This window comes from Panthera onca, chromosome X (assembly GCF_046562875.1).
Source record: "Panthera onca isolate mPanOnc1 chromosome X, mPanOnc1 haplotype 2, whole genome shotgun sequence".
NCBI classification, from domain to species: Eukaryota; Metazoa; Chordata; class Mammalia; order Carnivora; family Felidae; genus Panthera; species Panthera onca.
Window position 1 is genome coordinate 64,304,039 of NC_138357.1, and position 22,656 is coordinate 64,326,694.

Here is a 22,656-nt window from a genome sequence, read left to right on the forward strand (position 1 = left end):
ATCTTTGACAAAGCATGAAAGAACATCCAATGGAAAAAAGACAGTCTCTTTAACAAATGGTGCTGGGAGAACTGGAGAGCAACATGCAGAAGGGTGAAACTAGACCACTTTCTCACACCATTCACAAAAATAAAGTCAAAATGGATAAAGGACCTGAATGTGAGACAGGAAACCATCAAAACCCTAGAGGAGAAAGCAGGAAAAGACCTCTCTGACCTCAGCCGTAGCAATTTCTTACTTGACACATCCCCAAAGGCAAGGGAATTAAAAGCAAAAATGAACTACTGGGACCTTATGAAGATAAAAATCTTCTGCACAGCAAAGGAAACAACCAACAAAACGAAAAGGCAACCAACGGAATGGGAAAAGATGTTTGCAAATGACATATCGGACAAAGGGCTAGTATCCAAAATCTATAAAGAGCTCACCAAACTCCACACCCGAAAAACAAATAACCCATTGAAGAATTGGGCAGAAAACATGAATAGACACTTCTCTAGAGAAGACATCCGGATGGCCAACAGGCACATGGAAAGATGCTCAACGTCGCTCCTTATCAGGGAAATACAAATCAAAACCACACTCAGATAGCACCTCACGCCAGTCAGAGTGGCCAAAATGAACAAATCAGGAGACTATAGATGCTGGAGAGGATGTGGAGAAACGGGAACCCTCTTGCACTGTTGGTGGGAATGCAAATTGGTGCAGCCACTCTGGAAAACAGTGTGTAGGTTCCTCAGAACATTAAAAATAGACCTACCCTATGACCCAGCAATAGCACTGCTAGGAATTTATCCAAGGGATACAGGAGTACTGATGCATAGGGGCACTTGTACCCCAATGTTTATAGCAGCACTCTCAACAATAGCCAAATTATGGAAAGAGCCTCAATGTCCATCAACTGATGAATGGATAAAGAAATTGTGGTTTATAAACACAATGGAGTACTACGTGGCAATGAGAAAGAATGAAATATGGCCCTTTGTAGCAACATGGATGGAACTGGAGAGTGTTATGCTAAGTGAAATAAGCCATACAGAGAAAGACAGATACCATATGTTTTCACTCTTATGTGGATCCTGAGAAACTTAACAGAAACCCATGGGGGAGGGGAAGGGAAAAAAAGAGGTTAGAGTGGGAGAGAGCCAAAGCATGAGAGACTCTTAAAAACTGAGAACAAACTGAGGATTAATGAGGGGTGGGAGGGTGGGGAGGGTGGGTGATGGGTATTGAGGATGGCTTTTGGGATGAGTACTGGGTGTTGTATGGAAACCAATTTGACAATAAATTTCATATATTGAAAAAAAAGTAAATAAATATTAGTTGTCCATAAATGTATGGATGTATTTATTGTCTGTGTATTTTCTTCCATTGAACTGTTTGTTGTTTTGCCAGTTCCATGGTGTATTGCTTAATATAGTTTCATAATAAGCCTTAATATCAGGCAAAAAAATACAATATCTTTGTGTGAGTCTCCTTGGGTTCATCTTGTTTAGAACTCTGTAGACTTCTTGGATCTGATATCTCTTTCTTTCCCCTGTTTAGGGTAGTTTACAGTCGTTATTTCTTCAAATACTTTTTTCTTCCCCTTTATCTCTCTCTTCTTCTTCTGGGACACATATAATGTGAATGTTATTTGACTTGTTGTTGTCCCATAAGTCCTTTAAGCTATCTTCACTCCATTCTTCTTCTCCTTTTCTTCTTTCTCCTTCTCCTTCTCCTTCTCCTTCTCCTTCTCCTTCTTCTCTGATTGGATGACTGCTCTGTGTTTGAATTCACTGGTCCTTTATTCTACTTCATCCAGTATGCTGTTGAGCTCTTGTGTTTTATTTTCAGTTCATTTATTGTATTTTTAAGCTCTGTGATTTCTACTTGGTATGTCTTTATATTTTATATCTTTTTTTGGAAATTATTACATTTTCTTTCATTGATCTGACATTAGTACGAATATTACCTTTAATTGGAATGTTTTATCAGGTAAGTCACTTCTCTCCATTTAATTAATTCCTTTTTTTTCTGGGTATCTTGTTCTTTCATTGAGAACATTTTCTTCTGTTTCTTCATTTTCCTTGACTGTGTGTGTAGTTTCTATTTATTAGATGATGCAGCCTCCTCTCCCAGTCTTGAATGTGCGTCTCTTGTAAGATATGAGCTCTTTCATTCAACCCTGCCCAAACTCTTGGTTGTCTCTCAAATATTATGATTGTCAACAGGACTCCCTTATCCTTAGTGGTTTACAATAATTGATAAGTCATCTCAGTGTCCCCAGAGGGATGTTCTCAGACATCACCTAGGTCCAGGCTTATTGGAGGTTATACCCTCCAGCAATAAATTTAAAAATATGAAAATATATCTCTGTCTCTGGAAGATGGGTGCTTCTGTCTTCCTTTTTGCAGAGCCCTGGAGATAATAGCCAGTTAAAAACTGTCTCTTTGTTACCTTTATATTGAACCCATGAACACAAGCCTTTCTAGCCACCAGAACCATACTGTCAATGGATGTGTTCCCTGGGTGGCAGTCACAAAAACCAGATACAGTCTCTTTTCTTGGTAACTATTGACCTTGGAGTAACATGGGGCAGAGGGAGAGTACAAAGTTGGTGTCAACCAGTCTCTCCAGTGTCTGGAGAGAATTGTAGTCTGCCTCTAGATGTGTGTTTAATTAGAATTGGCTGCCACTGTGCTACGCTCTGGGGTATATGAATGTAAGTCCCCACAAATCCCTTAAGAACTGTTTCTTAGTGTCCCATTACCTTGTGGATCTTATGGACTCAAGCTCCATCAGATTTTAAAGATAGATGATTTGGAGGATCATTTCACAGCTGCAGGTCTTAACATTGGGATTCCAGATGTGTGGTTCAAACCCTTTGCTTCTCAGGGAGAAGTTCTGCATTTAAGCTCCTCCCCCCACCCCCACCTCCTGTCATGGGTCACCTTGCTGTGGGTGAATTTATGGCAAGATTGTGTCTCAGCCTATCTTACCCATTTCATTTTTTCCCCTTATTCACATAATGTATACAAGTTGCCTAACTTGAATTAGGGATTCTTTCAAGGGAAATTGCTCCACATGTAGCTGAAGGTTCGGTATGCCCATGGGAGAAGATGAGTTTAGGATCTTCCTATATTTCCATCTTGAACCAGAACTTAATACTTTTTTAAATTAATTCTTTAGGAATTTATATATATAAGATGCCTTGTGTGAATACAGGTAGTTTTGCTTCTTCCATTCCAATTTGGATGCTTTTTATTTATTTTTCTTATCTACGTGCTTTGGTTAGCACTTACAGTGTAATGCTGTTGTGAATAGCAGTAATGAAAGTAGACACCCTTGAATGGTTTCTAATCACAGGGAGGGAGCTTTAAGTTTGGGTATGATTTTATCTGTCAGTTTTTCATAAATGTCCTTTGTCAGTTTGAAGAAATTCCTTTCTATTCCTAGTTTAGTGTGTGTGCGTGTGTGTGTGTGTGTATTATCCAACACTCTATCCCCAAATAGAAGACTACACACTCTGTTCAAATTCACATGACATCCAGGAAAATCAGCTATGTTTTTTATCATAAAATAAACCTTAACAAATTTAAAGAATTTAAACCAAACTAAACATGTACTGAAAATAATGAAATAAAACTCTAGAAATCAATAATAGAACAATCACAGGAAAATCTCTAAGAAATTGGAAACTAAACAACACATATCTAGTTAATTCATGGGTCAAAAAGGAATTCTCAAGAAAAAAAATATATACCAGAATTTAAATAAATATACAAAATGAAAACATAAAGCTATCAAAATTTCAGGGTCAGAAAACAAGAAGTTTCTTATCAGGGCTGGAGTGGGAAGAATGGGTGACTATAAAGGGAGCAAGGTAAATTTTTGGCAAGATGCAACCTTTGCATATCTTGATTGTGGTGATGGTTACATAACTGTATGAATTTTTGAAGACTCATGAAACTGTATACTAAAGCATGCATTTTGCTAAATGAAGAACATAAGAAGAAAAAAAAAGAAAGTGCATTGTCTTTTGTCCAACAGCTTTTCTGCATCAATTAAGATGATTATGTGACTTTTTCCCCTCCACTGAATTAATGTAATGTATTAAATAAATTATTTTTTTCATGTCAAATTACTATTGCATTCTGAAATAAAATCCACATTGCAATGACATATAATCTAATATGCTACTGTATTTGGTCTGCTAGTGCTTTCTTGGAGGTATTTGTACCCATCTATATTCATAAGGAAAATTGGTTTATAATTTTCTATTCTTTTGATGTATTTGTTTGCTATCCAGATACATCTCAAAGAGTAAGTTGGCAAGTGTTCCCTCTTTTTTTAATTTTTGGAATATTTTGGAAGAAATTTGTGTTAATTCTTTAAAAATTTTGGTAGAACTTGGGGCGCCTGGGTGGCTCAGTCAGTTAAGCATCCGACTCTTGATCTCAGCTCAGGTCATAATCTCAGGGTTTCATGGGTTCGAGCCCCACATCAGGCTCTGTGCTGGCAGTGCTGAGCCTGCTTGGGATTCTATCTGTCTGTCTGTCTGTCTCTCTCTCTCTCTCTCTCTGCCTCTCCCCAATTCGTGCTGTCTCTGTATCTCCCAAAATAAGATAAAATTAATAAAAAAATTTGGTAGAACTTAATAGTTAAGTCTATATGGATTATGGTTTTTCTTTGTTGTGAGGTATTTGACTGTTGATTTCATTCATGCATGTATTATATATCTTTTTAAGATTTTCTATTATTTGTCCATTTAATTTTGATAGTATATGTGTTTTTAGGAATTTGTCCATTTTCTCAAGGTTATAAAATTTGTTAACATAAAATTGTTTATATTATCGTATTATAATTATTTTTGTTTTTGTAATCAGTAGTAATGTCCTTTTTATTTCTGATTTTAGTAAATTTAGTATTCCCTTTTGTGTGTTACCCATCTACTTAAAAGTGTGCCAATTTGGTCAATTACTTTCAATGAAATATTTTAAATTTTATTTATTCTTGGGGCACCTGGGTGGCTCAGTCAGTTAAGCGTCTGACTTCAACTCAGGTCGTGATCTCACGGTTTGTGAGTTTGAGCCCCGCGTCAGGCTCTGTGCTGACAGCTCAGAACCTGGAGCCTGCTTCAGATTCTGTGTCTCCTTCTCTCTATGCCCCTCCCCCATTCATGCTCTTTCTCTGTCTCAAAAATAAATAAACATTAAAAAATTAAAAAATATATATTTATTCTTTACATTGTTTATTTCATTCATCTTTTCTCTGATTCTTATTACTTTCATAATTCTGGTAGTTTTAAGTTTGGCTAGCTTTTCTCTTTCCAGGTCCAGATGTTGTAAAGTTAGAGTAGTTGGGTTAATAATTTGGGATTTTTTTTCTTTACTGTAAACATTTATAATTGTACATTTCCTCTGAGAAATGCTCCCATTGAATCTCTTAGGTTTTGGTATATTGTGTGTTAGTTTTAATTTCTTGTAAATGCTTCTAATTTCCCTTGTCATTTCTTCTTTGACCCATTGATTATTTAAGAATAATTTGTGGGGGCACCTGGGTGACTCAGTCTGTTAAACCTCCGACTTCACCTCAGGTTATGATCTCACAGTTCATGGGTTTGAGCCCTATGTTGGATTCTGTGCTGACAGCTCAGAGCCTAGAGCCTGCTTCGCATTCTGTGTCTCCCTCTCTTTCTGCCCCTCCTCCACTCATGCTCTCTTTCTCTCTCAAAAACAAATAAACATTAAAAAATTAAAAAGAGTGTAATTTGTGTAATTTCCACATATTTGTGAACTTTTTAATTTTCATTTTTTTAAGTTTATTTATTTTGAGAGAAAGAGAAACAGAGTACAAGCAGAGGAGGGGTAGTGAGAGAGGGAGAGGAAATCTTAAGCAGGCCTTACACTGTCAGTGCAGAGCCCAATGTGGGGCTTGAACCCATGAACTGTGAGATCATGACCTGAGATGAAATCAAGAGTTGGACACTTAACCAACTGAGCCAACCAGGCGCCCCTTCGCTTTTCCATTTTTCAAAGTGATTTCTAGTTTTAATTCATTTTGGTCAGAGAAGATACTTGTACAATATAATCCTTTAGATTTATTGAGACTTGTATCCTAAGATGTGATCTATCTATGGGAATATTTAATGTACAATGCTGGTGTTCTGTATATATTTGTTGAGTATCATATGTTTTTCTTGTACTCTATTTTCTTATTGATCTGTCTTATTGTTATGACCATAACTGAAACACAGTACTGTAGGCACCTACTATTACTATCTATTTCTCCATTCAGATCTTTCCATTTTTACTTCATATATCATGGAGTCCTGTTGTTGCATACATGTTTATAGATGTTATATGTTATTGATTGATATCAACATACAATATTCTTTTTTCTCCTGTAAAGTTCTGTGACTTAATGAAAGTCCATTTTTTTTCCTGCTATTAGCTTAGCCACCTTATCTCTATTTTGATTACTATTAGCATGAAATATATTTTTCCAACATTTCATTTTTGACTTGTCCTTGAATCAGAATTGAATTTATTTAGTCAGAACAGAGTTATCATGTTTGTAAAAATCAATTCTTCTTATAAATTAGATTTTTTTATTAATTAATTAATTTTTTTTATTTTTTGAACTTTTAAAAAACTTGAGTAGAGTTGACACACCATGTTATATAAATTTCAGGTGCACAAAATAGGGATTTGACCAGCTTGCTCACTACAAGTGTAAATACTGTCTCATTACAACACTATTACAATACTATTGACCATATTCCCTATGCTGTGTCTTTTATTCCCATGAGTTATTCATTCAATAACCACAACCCTGTTATCCCCCTCTCCCCTTCAGCCATTCTTCCCAACCCCCCACACCCTCCACTCTGACAACCTTCAGTTTGTTCTTTGTATTTATAGGTTTGATTTTGTTTTTTTTCTTTATATATTTTTTAGATTCAACTTATGAGAGGAATTATATGGTGTTTGTCTTTCACAGTCTTACTTATTTCACTTAGCATAATACCTTCTAGGTCCATCCATTTTGTCTCAAATGGCACAATGTCATCCTTTTTTATGGTTGCATAATATTCCATTGTGTATGTACATATGTATGTATCACATCTTCCTTATCTAATCATATATTGATGAAAACTTGGGTTGCTTCCATATCTTCACTATTATAAATAATTCTGCAATAAACATAGGTGTGCATATGTCATTTTGAATTAGCTCCTTTAGTTTCTTTCCATAAATATTCAACAGTGGAATTATTGGATCATGTGGTATTTATATATTTGATATTTTTAGGACCTGCCATTCTACACTCTCCAAAATGGCTGTATGTATTTACATATCCACCAATAGTTGATGATGGTTCCTTTTTCTTCACATCTTTGCAAATACTTGGTATTTCTTGTCATTTTTATTTTAGCTATTCTAACTGGTGTAATGTGATATCTCATTGTGGTTTTGATTTGCATTTCCTGATGACTACTGATGTTGAGAATCTTTTCACGTATCTGTTGACGATCTGTATGTCTTCTTTAGAAAAGTCTCTATTCAGTTTCCTGCCCATTTTTTAATCAGATTTCTCGTGGTTTTTTTGGTGTTGACTTGTATAAGTTTTTTGAATATTTTCTATATTAACCCCATATTAGATATATTATTTTCAAATATCTTCTCCCATTTGGCAGGTTATCTTTTTGTTTTGTTGATAGTTTCTTTTGCTGTGCAAAACCTTTTTATTTTGAAGTAGTGCCAATACTTTGTTATTGCTTTTGTTTCCCTTCCTTAGGAGACATATCTAGAAAAAGTTGCTGTGGCCAATGTCAGAGAAATTACTGCCTGTGTTCTCTTCTGGAATTTTTAGTTTCATGTCTCACATTTAGGTATATAACCCATTTTGAGTTTATTTTTGTAAATGGTATAAGAAATTGATCCAATTTCATTCTTTTAAATGTAGCTGTCCAGTTTTCCCAGCACCATTTATTGATGAGACTGTCTTTTCCCCATTGTGTATTTTTGCCTCCTTTGTCATAGATTGATTGGACATATAAATGTGGGTTAATTTCTGGAGACTTTATTCTGTTCTATTGATCTATGTTCTTATTTTTGTGTCAGTACAATACCATTTTGCTTACTACATCTTTATAGTGTCTCTTGAAATCTAGTGTTGTGATACCTGTAGTTTTTTTTTTTTTTCTTGCTTGAGATTGCTTTGGTTATTCAGGGTCTTTTTCTGTTGTATCATAAAGATTTTAGTATTATTTGTTCTAGTTCTATGAAGAAGGCATTGGTGTTTTAATAGAGATTGCATTGAATCTGTAGGTTGCTTTGGGTAATATGGACATTTTAACAATAGTAATTTTTCCAATCCGTGAGCATTGATATCTTTCCATTTGTTTCTGTCACCATCAATCTCCTTCATCAATATTTTATAGTTTTCAAAATACAGATCACCTCTTTGGTTAAATTTATTCTTAGGTATGTTATTTTTTGTGCAATTGTAAATAATGTATTTTTTTAATTTCTCTTTCTGATACCTCATTATTAGTGCACAGAAAAGCTATCAATTTCTGGTTATTAAAGTTATGCCCTGACATGCTAATGAAGTCATTTATTTTAGTAGTTTCTTGGTAGAGTCCTTACGGTTTTCTATGTATAGTATCATGTCTTCTGCAAATAGTGATAGTTTAACTTATTTTCCAATATGGATGGCTCTTATTTCTTTTTCTTGTCATATTGCTGTGGCTAAACCTTATAGTACCATGTTGAATAAAAGTGGTAAGAGTGGAAATCCTTGTCTTGCTCCCAATCTTAGAGGGAGAACACTCAGTTTTTCACTTTTCAGTGTGCTAGTAACTGTGAACTTTTCATATATGGACTTTATTATGTTGAAGTAGGTTTCCTCCAACCTTAATTTTGGTGAGAGTTTTTATCATGACAGATGTTGAATTTTGTCCCATGCTTTTTCTCAATCTACTAAGAAGATCATATGATTTTTATAATTTGTTCTGATATATTGTGTGCTTCTGACTGAGTTGCAAATAAGGAGCCATGATTTTATCTCTAGAATAAAGTCCACCTGATTGTGGTGAATGATCTGTTTAGTGTATTGTTGTACATGATTTGCTAGTATTCTGTTGAGAATTTTTTCATCTATGTTCATCAGGCATATTAGCTTGTACTCTTCTCTTTTTTTATGATGTCTTGGTCTAGTTTTGGTACCAGGGTAATGCAGGTTTTGTAGACTGCATAGGAAAGCTTTCTTTTCTAATTTTTGGAATAGTTTGAAAATAAATATTAAATCTTTAAATGACTGGTAGAATCCACCTGTGAATTCATCTTCTCCTATACTTTTATTTCTTTATAGATTCAATTTTATTATTTGTAATCTGTATGTTCAGATTTTCTACTTTCTCCGGGTTGGTTTTTGAAGATTACTACATATTTAGCCATTTATTCTAGGTTTTTCTTTTTTTTGAATATGATTTTTTTTGCACTTTTGTCTTACAATCCTTGCTAATCCTGTGATATCAGGATTGTCTTCAATCCTGTCTCATTTCTGATTGTCTTTAGTTTGGTAATTTTTTTTTCTTAATGAGTCTGGCTAAAGGTTTTTCAAATTTATTTATCTTTTAAAAGAATCAGCTTCTGATTTCATTGTTTTTTTTTCTACTTTTTTTTTCAGTCTCTGTGGCATTTATTTATTTCTGCTCTGATTTTTATTATTTTCTCTTTTCTACTCACTTTGGGTTTTTATTGGCCTTTTTCCCCTAGTTATTTTAGGTGTAATGTTATATTGTTTATTTGAGCTTCTTCTTGTTTCTTGAGGCATCCCTGCATTGCTATGCACTTTCCTTTTTGGACAACTTTTATTATGTTCCAAAGATTTTGACCAGTTTGTTTTCATTTTCATTTGTGTCCAGGTATTTTTTAATTTTTTCTTTGATTGCTTTGTTGACCCATTAATTATTTACTATCATTTTGTTTACTCTCCACATGTTTGTGTTTTTTCCAGTCTTTTTCTTATGAATTATCTCTAGTTTCATACTTTTGTGATCAGAAAAGATGCATGGTGTGATTTAAATATTCTCAAAGTTATTGAGGTTTGTTTTATTGCCTATTATGTGATGTATTCTGGAGAATGTTCCAAGTGCACTTGAAAAGTATGTGAATTCTTGGATTTTTGGATGAAATGTTCTGTATATATCTGTTATGTCCATGTGGTCCAATGTGTAATTCAAAGACATTGTTTCTTTGTTGATTTTCTGTCTGGATGATCTATCTATTTCTGTAAGTGAAGTGTTAAAGTCCCCTATTTTTCTTGCATTACCAACAATTTCTCTATGTCCATTAATATTTGCTTTATATATTTAGGCACTCCAGTGTTAGGTGCATAGATATGTACAATTGTTATACCCTCTTGTAAGATTGATCACTTGGCCACGGAATGTGCTTTGGGGTGAAGTCTTGAGACAAAGAAATCACCACCACCATCTCATCTATATTGTTCACCAGGCCTTGGCCACAAAAGGAACTTTGGATTAATATGGGATTGCCCTCAGTAGAATCACCCAGAAGCAGAAAATCTGGAGAAAGGACCACCTGTTTGGCTTTGTTGCTGTCCCAACAAAAAATCCCAATGGCACAATAAACATCATGAACTAGGAGTATGCCATTCTAGAAAGAGACTCCATTGGAAAGAGGCTTGTTTAAACTACAGATGCTTTTAGTTTAAAATTCACCTCCCTCAATGCAAATTTGAACTATCACTGTTTTACCCCAACTTGGACCCATCAGACACTGTGTCTGTCCATCTTTAAAGACATAGACTGTAGGCAAGCCATCATGATTAAGCAGATCTTAAGAACACAAGACCTTCTAAATGAACCAAGTATCCCAGACCCAACTCAAGCAGAAGCCTACAGGATTTACTGCCAAAACAGAGTGCAGTATGAGAAGGTTTGAACACAAGCCAAGAAGTTTGCACCTTCATAAGTGGTGACCATGTGGCCTCATAAGAAGGAAGGGATTGGTTTGGAAAGAATTTGTGCACAACAGTTTTGCAAATTTAACATTGCTCTGTTCAATTACAATTACCTGGGGGGAGAACTGGGAGTACACAATTTTACATTTCCACAAGTGGTACACAGTTCTTGATTCACTGAAGTGCCTGGTTTTTCACACAGGATCTCTTCCTAAGTCTTTTGTATATTTGATTGTGATGTAAAACTTGTTTTCATTTTAATATTGATGTCAGTATTTAACAGCTGTATCATTATAAACTTTTATACAATGAACCCCCTTGAACTAGATTCCTTTAATTGCAAATTCAGGAATGCTTCACACCAATTAGAGCTGCACTTAGCCTCCAGCTGGCCTCTAACCTGCCTCATTCTCCTCTGAATTTGGGTTATGTTACTTATGAACCTCAGGTCCAAAGTCAGCTGACCTCTAATTTCTGCAATACTTCCTTTGTTTTTATATGGAATTTGCCTGTGTTGCAGTTTATATATATTTTTAAAAGATTGAGGCATTGGGTGGCTCAGTTGGTTGAGCATCCGACCCTTGATTTTGGCTCAGGTCATGATTCCAGGGTTGTGGGATCGGGCACTGCATCTGGCTTTGTGCTGAGTGTGAAACCTACTTGGGATTCTTTCTTTCTTTCTCTCAACCTCTGCCCCAACCCCAACTTGTGTTCTCTCTTTCTCTCTCTAAAGTAATAAAATAAAAAATAAAAAAAAACATATATTGATCTATTTATCATCATATCATATTTGTCTCATTATGGTCTATTTTTTTCATTCTTTGTTTTGAAGTCTATTTTATCTTATATAAGTATGTATATCTTATATAAGCTTTTTTTGCTTTCATATGCATGGTGAATATTTTTATAGCCCTTCACTTTCAGTCTGAATGTGTTTTAGGTCTGAGGTGAGTTTCTTCTAGGTATCATATAGATGGGACGTCTTTATTATCCATTTCACTATCCCATATCTGTTGGTCAGAGCACTTACGTCATTTACATTTAAAATAATTATCAATGAGTGTATGATTATTGTCATTTTATTAATTGTTTTCTGGTTGTTATTGTAGTTATTCTCAATTCATTTTTTCCCTTGCTCTCTTTCTTTGTGATTGATGAGTTTCTATGGCATTATCTTTGGCCTTCTCCCTTTATTTTTTGTGCATGTGTCATAGATTTTGAGTGTATGTTTACCAAGAGGTTCATATATGATATCTGAATGAAATTAGCAGTCTATACTAATTTGATAGCAATTTAAGTTCAAACACATTCTAAATAAAATAAAAAAGATAATTTTCTTTCTTTTTCTTTTCTCTCTTGTCTCATTTATTACTCCTTTTTATGTTTTATGTATGTTATCATTTTTTACATATGTTTATTCATAATCTTCAACATCATACTGGGAATTCTAGCAAATATAATTGGAGAAGAGAAAGAAATAAAAGTTATACAGTTTTGGAATGCAGAAATAAAACTGCCTTTGACAGTCAACAAGGTGAAAAAAAACTCAACAAGAATCTGGAACTAACAAGCAGTTATTTCAAGGTTGCAGGGTTCAAGGTTGATATACAAAAGAGAATCATTTTTATATGCTGACAATTATAAGTGGAATTTGAAATTAAATACATAATAATATTTACTTTAACACTTTCCCAAAATGAAATTCTTATGTATAAATATAATAAAAAATGTAAAAGATCTATAAAAGGAAAATTACAATACTCTGATGAATGAACAAAACGCTAAGTAAATTAGGGAGATGTTCATGTTCATGGATAGGGAGACTCCATGTTGTCAGTTATTCTTATTCAACAAAATCCCAATGAAAATCCCAACAGTTATCTTGTGGATATTGACACACTGATTCTAAGATTAATATGAAGAGTTAAGTGATTAAGAATAAACACAATATTGCAGGGAAAGAAATAAGAAGACTGACACTACAATACTTCAAGCTTACTCTAAAGACACAATAATTAATACAGTATAGCATTATCTAATGAAGAGAGAAATAAGTCACTAGAACAGAATGAGGAGCTGAGAAATAGACCTACATAATTATAGTGAACTCATTTTTGACAAAGGAGCAAAGAAGTACGATGGAAAAGTGATAGTCATTTCAACAAATGGTGCTGGAACAACTGGAAATACACACACACACACACACACACACACACACACAAATTGATAAGAATCCAAATACAGACCTTACATATTTCCCAAAATTAACTCAAGGTGGATAATAGGCTTAAATACAAAATATAAAACTATAGCACTCCTAGAAGATAAAACAGGAGAAAACCCAGGTGACTTTGTGTATGGTAGGGACTTTTTGGATAAGCACCAAATACACAGTCCATAAAGCAAATAAGTGATAGGTTAGACTTAATTTAATTTAAAAACCTCTGATTTACGAAATACAATTAAGAAAAACAAATGAGAAGACAAGCCACAAAATGGAGAAAACATGTGCAAAAGACACATCTGATGAAGGATTGTTATCCAAAATATATAAAAAAAATCATTTAAAAATTCAACAAATAAATGAATACCCTGATTAAAAAATTAACCAGTCCTTAACAGACACCTCAATAAAAAAGAGAGATGACAAATAAGCATATAAAAAGATGTTCCACATCATATGTGATCAATTAAATACCAATTAAAACAACAATGGAAGAGGGAGGAGTTAAGATGGTGGAGTAGTAAAGGGACCCTGGGTTTGTCTCCTCCCTCAAACACAGAGCAACATCAAACCATTTTGAACAACTGGGAAATCAATCTCAAGATTAACAGAGTAATCTGAATAATTTTAGAGAGAGAAAAAGGCAGGTATGCGGTGCACAAAGGTGAATTGGAGAGAAGAGCTGCAGTGTCACAGAGGGAAGAGAGCTGTTTTTGCAGAGAGGGTGATGACGGAGAGAAACAGTGCATCAGAGTTTGTGAAAGAAAGCACTCCCTTTGAAAGCAGCTAAAGAGAAAGAGTGAAAACATGTACAGGGACTGCACGAGAAAATTGTTCCCCCAAACCACTGTTGAGAGAAAAAGGAGAGGGCTTCAATGTTGTCAGATTTTTATAAAGAGCAGAGCACAGAGTTTGAAGTTCCAGAGGTCAGTCCCTGATGGTGCTTCAGAAAAGAGGCAAGGTGGAGCCAGGGAGTAAGCAGCACGATTTGAAGATCCCCTGGGTCACATGTGGAAAAGTGGTTCCCCTGCTTAGAGTGCATTTGGTATAGGTGATATGTCCTCTCTGCAGGCTAAAAGCCTGGCAGTGCCAAGCCACCATGTTCAATTGTATAGGATAAAAACATGCCAGCTAAGGGCAGCAACCCCTTACTCCAGGTGTGTGTTGTGATTTACCATAAACTCTGAGCTGCTATAGCTACATGGTAGCACAACTATTTATTGGGACAAGCTGGCCCCAGCAACAGTAAGATGACACCTGCCCCGAGAGGATCAATGCAGGTCAGAGCAACAGGGGTGTCTGAAGTGTGAGGCTTTGAAATACAGCTGTGCCTTAGATAAGACTCTGGACTTAGGTGACACCTGGTAGGCAAATTGAACACAGGAAGAAGGCAGAGAGCTGACAGAAAGGGAGACATAAGAAAGGTGTAAGGATGCAAACTTCAAGCTGTAGAGACTACAGAGCTGGGTGAAACCATTTTCATCATTAGCCCACCAACACTGATCAACACCAGTGACCTAAACAGTGCCATCAAGTGGAGAATGGAGCTATTACACCAAAGGCCACTCTCTTGTGCCCTACAGGCTCATCTCCACTACTGCAAATTGGCCTGAGAATCAGAACAGCAGGCCGCTTCCCCAGAGACCAGCACAATCCCTACAAGGAGCTTAATATAACAACCATAAACTGCTGCAAAGTTTCAGCTGTAGGAGACCTAAAGACACTGGTACATTGAAAGTGAAGGGATGGAGAATCATTTATCATGCTAATGAAGGTCACAAGAAAGCTGGAGTAGCCATACTTATATAAGACAAACTACATATTAAAACAAAAGACTGTAACAGATGAAGGATGGCATTATATTATAATTAAGGGGTATATCCACCAAGAAGATCTAACAACTGTAAACATTTGTGTCCCCAACTTCGAAGTATCCAAATATAAAAATCAATTATTCACAAACATAAAGAAACTTATTGATAATAATACAATCATAGTAGGGGACTTTAATCATCTAAGCAGAAAATCAACAAAGAAGCAATGGCTTTGGATGACACACTGGACCAGATGGACTTAACAGATATATTGAGAACATTTCATCCTAAAGAAGCAGAATACACATTCTTTTTAGTGCACATGGAATATTCGCCAGAATAAATCATATACTGGGTCAAAATATAAGCCCTCAATAAGTACAAGAAGATCAAGATCATACCATGTGTATTTTCAGATCACAACACTATGAAAGTTGAAGTCAACCACAAGAAAAAAAAAAGAAAGCCCTCAAATACGTGGAGGTTAAAGAACGTCTTACTAAAGAATGATGAGTTAACCAGGAAATTACAGAAGAAATGAAAAATTTACAGTGAAGCAAATGAAAATGAAAACCTGACAGTCCGAAACTTTTGGGATGCAGCAAAGGCAGTCGTAAGAAGGAAGTATATTGCAATTCAGGCCTATCGCAAGGAACAATAAAGTCTCAAATACACAACACAACCTTCCCCTAAAGGATCTAGAAAAGTAACAGCAAATAAAGCCTAAATCCAGCAGGAGAAGGGAAATAACAAAGGTTAGAGCAGAAATAAATGGTATAGGAACAACAACAAGAAGAAGAACACAGTAGAACAGATCAAGAAAACTAAGATCTGGTTCTTTGAAAGAATTAAACTTGATAAACCCCTAGCCAGACTTATCAAAAAGGAAAGGGAAAGGACCCAAATAGATAACATCATGAAGGAAAGAAGAGAAATCACAACCAACACCACAGAAATACAGTTATTAGAAAACACTACGAAAAATTATATGCCAACAAACTGGACAATCTGGAAAAAATGGATAAATTCTAAGAAACTCACAAACTACCAAAACTGAAACAGGAAGAAATAGAACATTTGAACAGACCCATAACCAGCAAATACATTGAATCAGTAAGCAAAAGTCTCCCAACAATGTGTCCAGAGACAGATGGTTTCCTAGGGGAATTCTACTACACATTTATTTTTTTTTTATTTTTATTTTTTTGTTCTAAGTGGCAAGTTTATTTTTTTATTTTAATATATGAAATTTATTGTTCAATTGGTTTCCATACAACATCCAGTGCTCATCCCAAAAGGTGCCCTCCTCAATACCCATCACCCACCCCCCCCTCCCACCCCCATCCACCCTCAGTTTGTTCTCAGTTTTTAAGTCTCTTATGCTTTGATTCTCTCCCACGCTAACCTCTTTTTTTTTCTTCTTCCCCTCCCCCATGGGTTTCTGTTAAGTTTCTCAGGATCCACATAAGAGTGAAAACATGGTATCTGTCTTTCTCTGTATGTCTTATTTCACTTAGCATCACACTCTCCAGTTCCATCCACGTTGCTACAAAAGGCCATATTTCATTCTTTCTCATTGCCACGTAGTACTCCATTGTGTATATAAACCACAATTTATTTATCCATTCATCAGTTGATGGACATTTAGGCTCTTTCCATAATTTGGCTATTGTTGAGAGTGCTGCTATAAACATTGGGGTACAAGTGCCCCTATGCATCAGTACTCCTGTATCCCTTGGGTAAATTCCTAGTAGTGTTATTGCTGGGTCATAGGGTAGGTCTATTTTTAATTTTCTGAGGAACCTCCACACTGCTTTCCAGAGTGGCTGCACCAATTTGCATTCCCACCAACAGTGCAAGAGGGTTCCCGTTTCTCCACATCCTCGCCAACATCTATAGTCTCCTGATTTGTTCATTTTGGCCACTCTGACTGGCATGATGTGATATCTGAGTGTAGTTTTGATTTGTATTTCCCTGATAAGGAGCAACGTTGAACATCTTTTCATGTGCCTGTTGGCCATCTGGATGTCTTCTTTAGAGAAGTGTCTATTCATGTTTTCTGCCCATTTCTTCACTGGGTTATTTGTTTTTCGGGTGTGGAGTTTGGTGAGCTCTTTATAGATTTTGGATACTAGCCCTTTGTCCGATATGTCATTTGCAAATATCTTTTCCCATTCCGTTGGTTGCCTTTTAGTTTTGTTGGTTGTTTCCTTTGCTGTGCAGAAGCTTTTTATCTTCATAAGGTCCCAGTAATTCACTTTTGCTTTTAACTCCCTTGCCTTTGGGGATGTGTTGAGTAAGAGATTGCTACGGCTGAAGTCAGGTATTTTCCTGCTCTAGGGTTTTGATGGTTTCCCGTCTCACATTCAGGTCCTTTATCCATTTTGAGTTTCTTTTTGTGAATGGTGTGAGAAAGTCGTCTAGTTTCAACTTTCTGCATGTTGCTGTCCAGTCCTCCCAGCACCATTTGTTAAAGAGACTGTCTTTTTTCCATTGGATGTTCTTTCCTGCTTTGTCAAAGATGAGTTGGCCATACGTTTGTGGGTTTAGTTCTGGGGTTTCTATTCTATTCCATTGGTCTATGTGTCTGTTTTTGTGCTAATTTCATGCTGTCTTGATGATTACAGCTTTGTAGTAGAGGCTAAAGTCTGGGACTGTGATGCCTCCTGCTTTGGTCTTCTTCTTCAAAATTACTTTGGCTATTCGGGGCCTTTTGTGGTTCCATATGAATTTTAGGATTGCTTGTTCTAGTTTCGAGAAGAAGGCTGGTGCAATTTTGATTGGGATTGCATTGAATGTGTAGATAGCTTTGGGTAGTATTGACATTTTGACAATATTTATTCTTCCAATCCATGAGCAGGGAATGTCTTTCCATTTCTTTAAATCTTCTTCAATTACCTTCATAAGCTTTCTATAGTTTTCAGCATACAGATCTTTTATATCTTTGGTTAGATTTATTCCTAGGTATTTTATGCTTCTTGGTGCAATTGTGAATGGGATCAGTTTCTTTATTTGTCTTTCTGTTGCTTCATTGTTAGTGTATAAGAATGCAACTGATTTCTGTACATTGATTTTGTATCCTGCAACGTTGCTGAATTCATGTATCAGTTCTAGCAGACTTTTGGTGGAGTCTATCGGATTTTCCATGTATAATATAATGTCATCTGCAAAAAGCGAAAGCTTGACTTCATTTGCCAATTTGGATGCCTTTGATTTCTTTTTGTTGTCTGATTGCTGATGCTAGAACTTCCAGCACTATGTTAAACAACAGCGGTGAGAGTGGGCATCCCTGTCGTGTTCCTGATCTCAGGGAAAAAGCTCTTAGTTTTTCCCCATTGAGGATGATGTTAGCTGTGGGCTTTTCATAAATGGCTTTTATGATGTTTAAGTATGTTCCTTCTATCCCGACTTTCTCAAGGGTTTTTATTAAGAAAGGGTGCTGGATTTTGTCAAAGGCCTTTTCTGCATCGACAGGATCATATGGTTCTTCTCTTTTTTTTTATTAATGTGATGTATCACGTTGATTGATTTGTGAATGTTGAACCAGCTCTGCATCCCAGGAATGAATCCCACTTGATAATGGTGAATAATTCTTTTTATATGCTGTTGAATTCGATTTGCTAGTATCTTATTGAGAATTTTTGCATCCATACTCATCAGGGATATTGGTCTGTAGTTCTCTTTTTTTACTGGGTCTCTGTCTGGTTTAGGAATCAAAGTAATACTGGCTTCATAGAATGAGTCTGGAAGTTTTCCTTCCCTTTCTATTTCTTGGAATAGCTTGAGAAGGATAGGTATTATCTCTGCTTTAAACGTCTGGTAGAACTCCCCTGGGAAGCCATCTGGTCCTGGACTCTTATTTGTTGGGAGATTTTTGATAACCGATTCAATTTCTTCGCTGGTTATGGGTCTGTTCAAGCTTTCTATTTCCTCCTGATTGAGTTTTGGAAGAGTGTGGCTGTTTAGGAATTTGTCCATTTCTTCCAGGGTGTCCAATTTGTTGGCATATAGTTTTTCATAGTATTCCCTAATAATTTTTTGTATCTCTGAGGGATTGGTTGTAATAATTTCATTTTCATTCATGATTTTATCTATTTGGGTCATTTCCCTTTTCTTTTTGAGAAGCCTGGCTAGAGGTTTGTCAATTTTATTTTTTCAAAAAACCAATTCTTGGTTTCTTTGATCTGTTCTACAGGTTTTTTAGATTCTATATTGTTTGTTTCTGCTCTGATCTTTATGATTTCTCTTCTTCTGCTGGGTTTAGGCTGCCTTTGCTGTTCTGCTTCGATTTCCTTTAGGTGTGCTGTTAGATTTTGTATTTGGGATTTTTCTTGTTTCTTGAGATAGGCCTGGATTGCAATGTATTTTCCTCTCAGGACTGCCTTCGCTGCGTCCCAAAGCGTTTGGATTGTTGTATTTTCATTTTCGTTTGTTTCCATATATTTTTTAATTTCTTCTCTAATTGCCTGGTTGACCCACTCATTCGTTAGTAGGGTGTTCTTTAACCTCCATGCTTTTGGAGATTTTCCAGACTTTTTCCTGTGGTTGATTTCAAGCTTCATAGCATTGTGGTCTGAAAGTATGCATGGTATAATTTCAATTCTTGTAAACTTATGAAGGGCTGTTTTGTGACCCAGTATATGATCTATCTTGGAGAAGGTTCCATGTGTACTCGAGAAGAAAGTATATTCTGTTGCTTTGGGATGCAGAGTTCTAAATATATCTGTCAAGTCCATCAGATCCAATGTATCATTCAGGGCCCTTTTTTCTTTATTGACCGTGTGTCTAGGTGATCTATCCATTTCTGTAAGTGGGTTGTTAAAATCCCCTGCAATTACCACATTCTTATCAATAAGGTTGCTTATGTTTGTAACTCTTTTACATATTTGGGGGCTCCGGTATTTGGTGCATAGACATTTATAATTGTTAGCTCTTCCTGATGGATAGACCCTGTAATTATTATATAATGCCCTTCTTCATCTCTTGTTACAGCCTTTAATTTAAAGTCTAGTTTGTCTGATATAAGTATGGCTACTCCAGCTTTCTTTTGGCTTCCAGTAGCATGATAAATAGTTCTCCATCCCCTCACTCTCAATCTAAAGGTGTCCTCAGATCTCAAATGAGTCTCTTTCTACCACACATTTAAAGAAGAGTTAATATTTAAGTCTTCTAAAACTGTCCCAAAAAATAGAAATGAAAGGAAAACTTCCAAACTCATACAATGAATCCAGCATTATCTTGATTCCAAAATCAAAGACCTCACTAAAAAGGAGAATTACAGGCCAATATTCCTTGATGAATATGGATGCAAAAAATTCTCAAGAGTATATTAGCAAATTGGGTTAAAATGTAAATTAAAATAATTATTCACCATTAACAAGTGAGATTTATTCCTGGGCTACAGGCCTGGGTCAACATTCACAAATAAATGAGATGCACCACATTAATAAAAGAAAGGATAAGAATCATATGATCCTTTAAATAGATGCAGAAAAAATATTTGACAAAATGCAGCACAATTCTTGATAAAAATTCTCAAGAAAGTAGGGATAGATGGAACAAAATTCAACATTGTAACCCACAACTAATATCATATTCAATGGGGAAAAGCTGAGAGTCTTTCTCATATGGTCAGTAACAAGATAAGGATCTCTACTTTTATTTTTAGTATTTAACATAGTACTGGAAATCTTAACCTCAGCAATAAGACAACAAAAATAAATAAAAAGCATCCAAATCAGCAAGGAAAATTCAAACTTTCACTCTTTGCAGATGATATGATACTCTATGTAGAAAACCTAAAAAAAACTACACCTGAAACCTACTAGAACTAATATATGAATTCAGCAAAGTTGCAGGATGTGAAATCAATGGGCAGGAATATGTTGCATTTCTATACACTAATAACAAAGCAGCAGAAAAATAAATCAAGGAACCAATGTCATTTACAATTGCACCAAAAACAATAAGATAACAAAGAATAAACCTAACCAAAGAGTTAAAAGATCTATACTCTGAAAACTATAGAACACTTATGAAATGAATTATAGAGGACACAAAGAAATGGAAAAGCATTCTATGCTCATGGATTGGAATAACACACACTGTTAAAATTTTTATACTAACCAAAACAATCTACACATTTAATGCAATCCCAATCAAAGCACTACAAGCATTTTTTGAAGTGCAAGAACAAACAACCCTTAATTTTGTATAGAACAACAAAAGACCTCATATATCCATAGCAAACATGAAAAAGAAAAAAAAAAACTGGAAGCACCACGAGTTTGGATTTTAATCTAATTACAAAGCAGTAGTGATCAACACAGTACGGTACTGGTACAAAAACAGACACATAGATAAATGGAACAGAACAGAGAATCCAGAAATGGACCCACCATTATATGGTTAACTAATCTTCAACAAAGGAGGAAAGAATATTCAATGGAAAAAGACAGTCTCTTCAATAAATGGTTTTGAGAAAACTGGATGGCAACATGCATAAGAATGAAACTGGGTCACTTTCTTACACCATACACAAAAATAAATTCAAAATGAATGGAAGACCTAAATGTGAGATAGGATACCATCAAAACCATAGATAAGAATGCAGGCTGCAACCTTTTTGACCTTGGATGGAACAATTTCTTCCTAGACACGTTGCTTAAAGCATGGGAAATAAAAGTTAACATGAACTATTGAGAGTTCATCAAGATTAAAATCTTCTGTATTATGATGGAAACAATCAACAAAACTAAAAGGCAGTCTATGGAATGGGAGAAGATATTTGCAAATGAAATTTTGAATAAAGGATTCATATACAAAATCTATAAAGAATTTATCAAACTCATCACCCAAGAAAACAAACAATCCAGTTAAGAAATGGGCAGAGGACATGAATAGACACTTTTCCAAAGAAGGTATCCAGATGGCTAACAGACATATGAAAAAAAAAAAGGATCAACATCACTCATCATCAGGGAAATATAAATCAAAACTATGATGAAATACAAACTCACACTGGTCAGAATGGCTAAAATTAACAACACAAGAAACAACAGGTGTTGGTGAGGATGCAGAGAAAGGGGAACACTCTTGGACTCTTGGTGGGAATGAAAACTGGTGCAGCACCTCTGGAGAACAGTATGGATGTTCCTTAGAAAACTAAAAATGGAACTACCCTAAGACCCAGCAATTACACTACCAGGTGATTACCCAAATGATACAAAAATACAGATTTGAAGGGGTACCTGCACCCCAATGTTTATTACAGTATTACCAACAATAGCCAGATTCTGGAGGGATCCCAAATGTCCATGGACTGATAAATGGATAAAGAAGATGGGGCAGATAGATTAGATAGATAGATAGATAGATAGATAAAAGGTATTAATCAACCATTAAAAAAGAATGAAATCTTTTGGGGCGCCTGGGTGGCGCAGTCGGTTAAGCGTCCGACTTCAGCCAGGTCACGATCTCACGGTCCTTGAGTTCGAGCCCCGCGTCAGGCTCTGGGCTGATGGCTCAGAGCCTGGAGCCTGTTTCCGATTCTGTGTCTCCCTCTCTCTCTGTCCCTCCCCCGTTCATGCTCTGTCTCTCTCTGTCCCAAAAATAAATAAACGTTGAAAAAAAAAATTTAAA

The 22,656-nt window shown here is 35.6% G+C and overlaps 1 pseudogene; it reads left to right on the top strand.

The window, feature by feature from the left end:
• The window catches only part of LOC145713764 (SUMO-conjugating enzyme UBC9 pseudogene), a 44,754-nt pseudogene extending 33,766 nt beyond the window's left edge, over positions 1-10,988 (top strand).
• Positions 10,989-22,656: the final 11,668 nt, after the last annotated feature.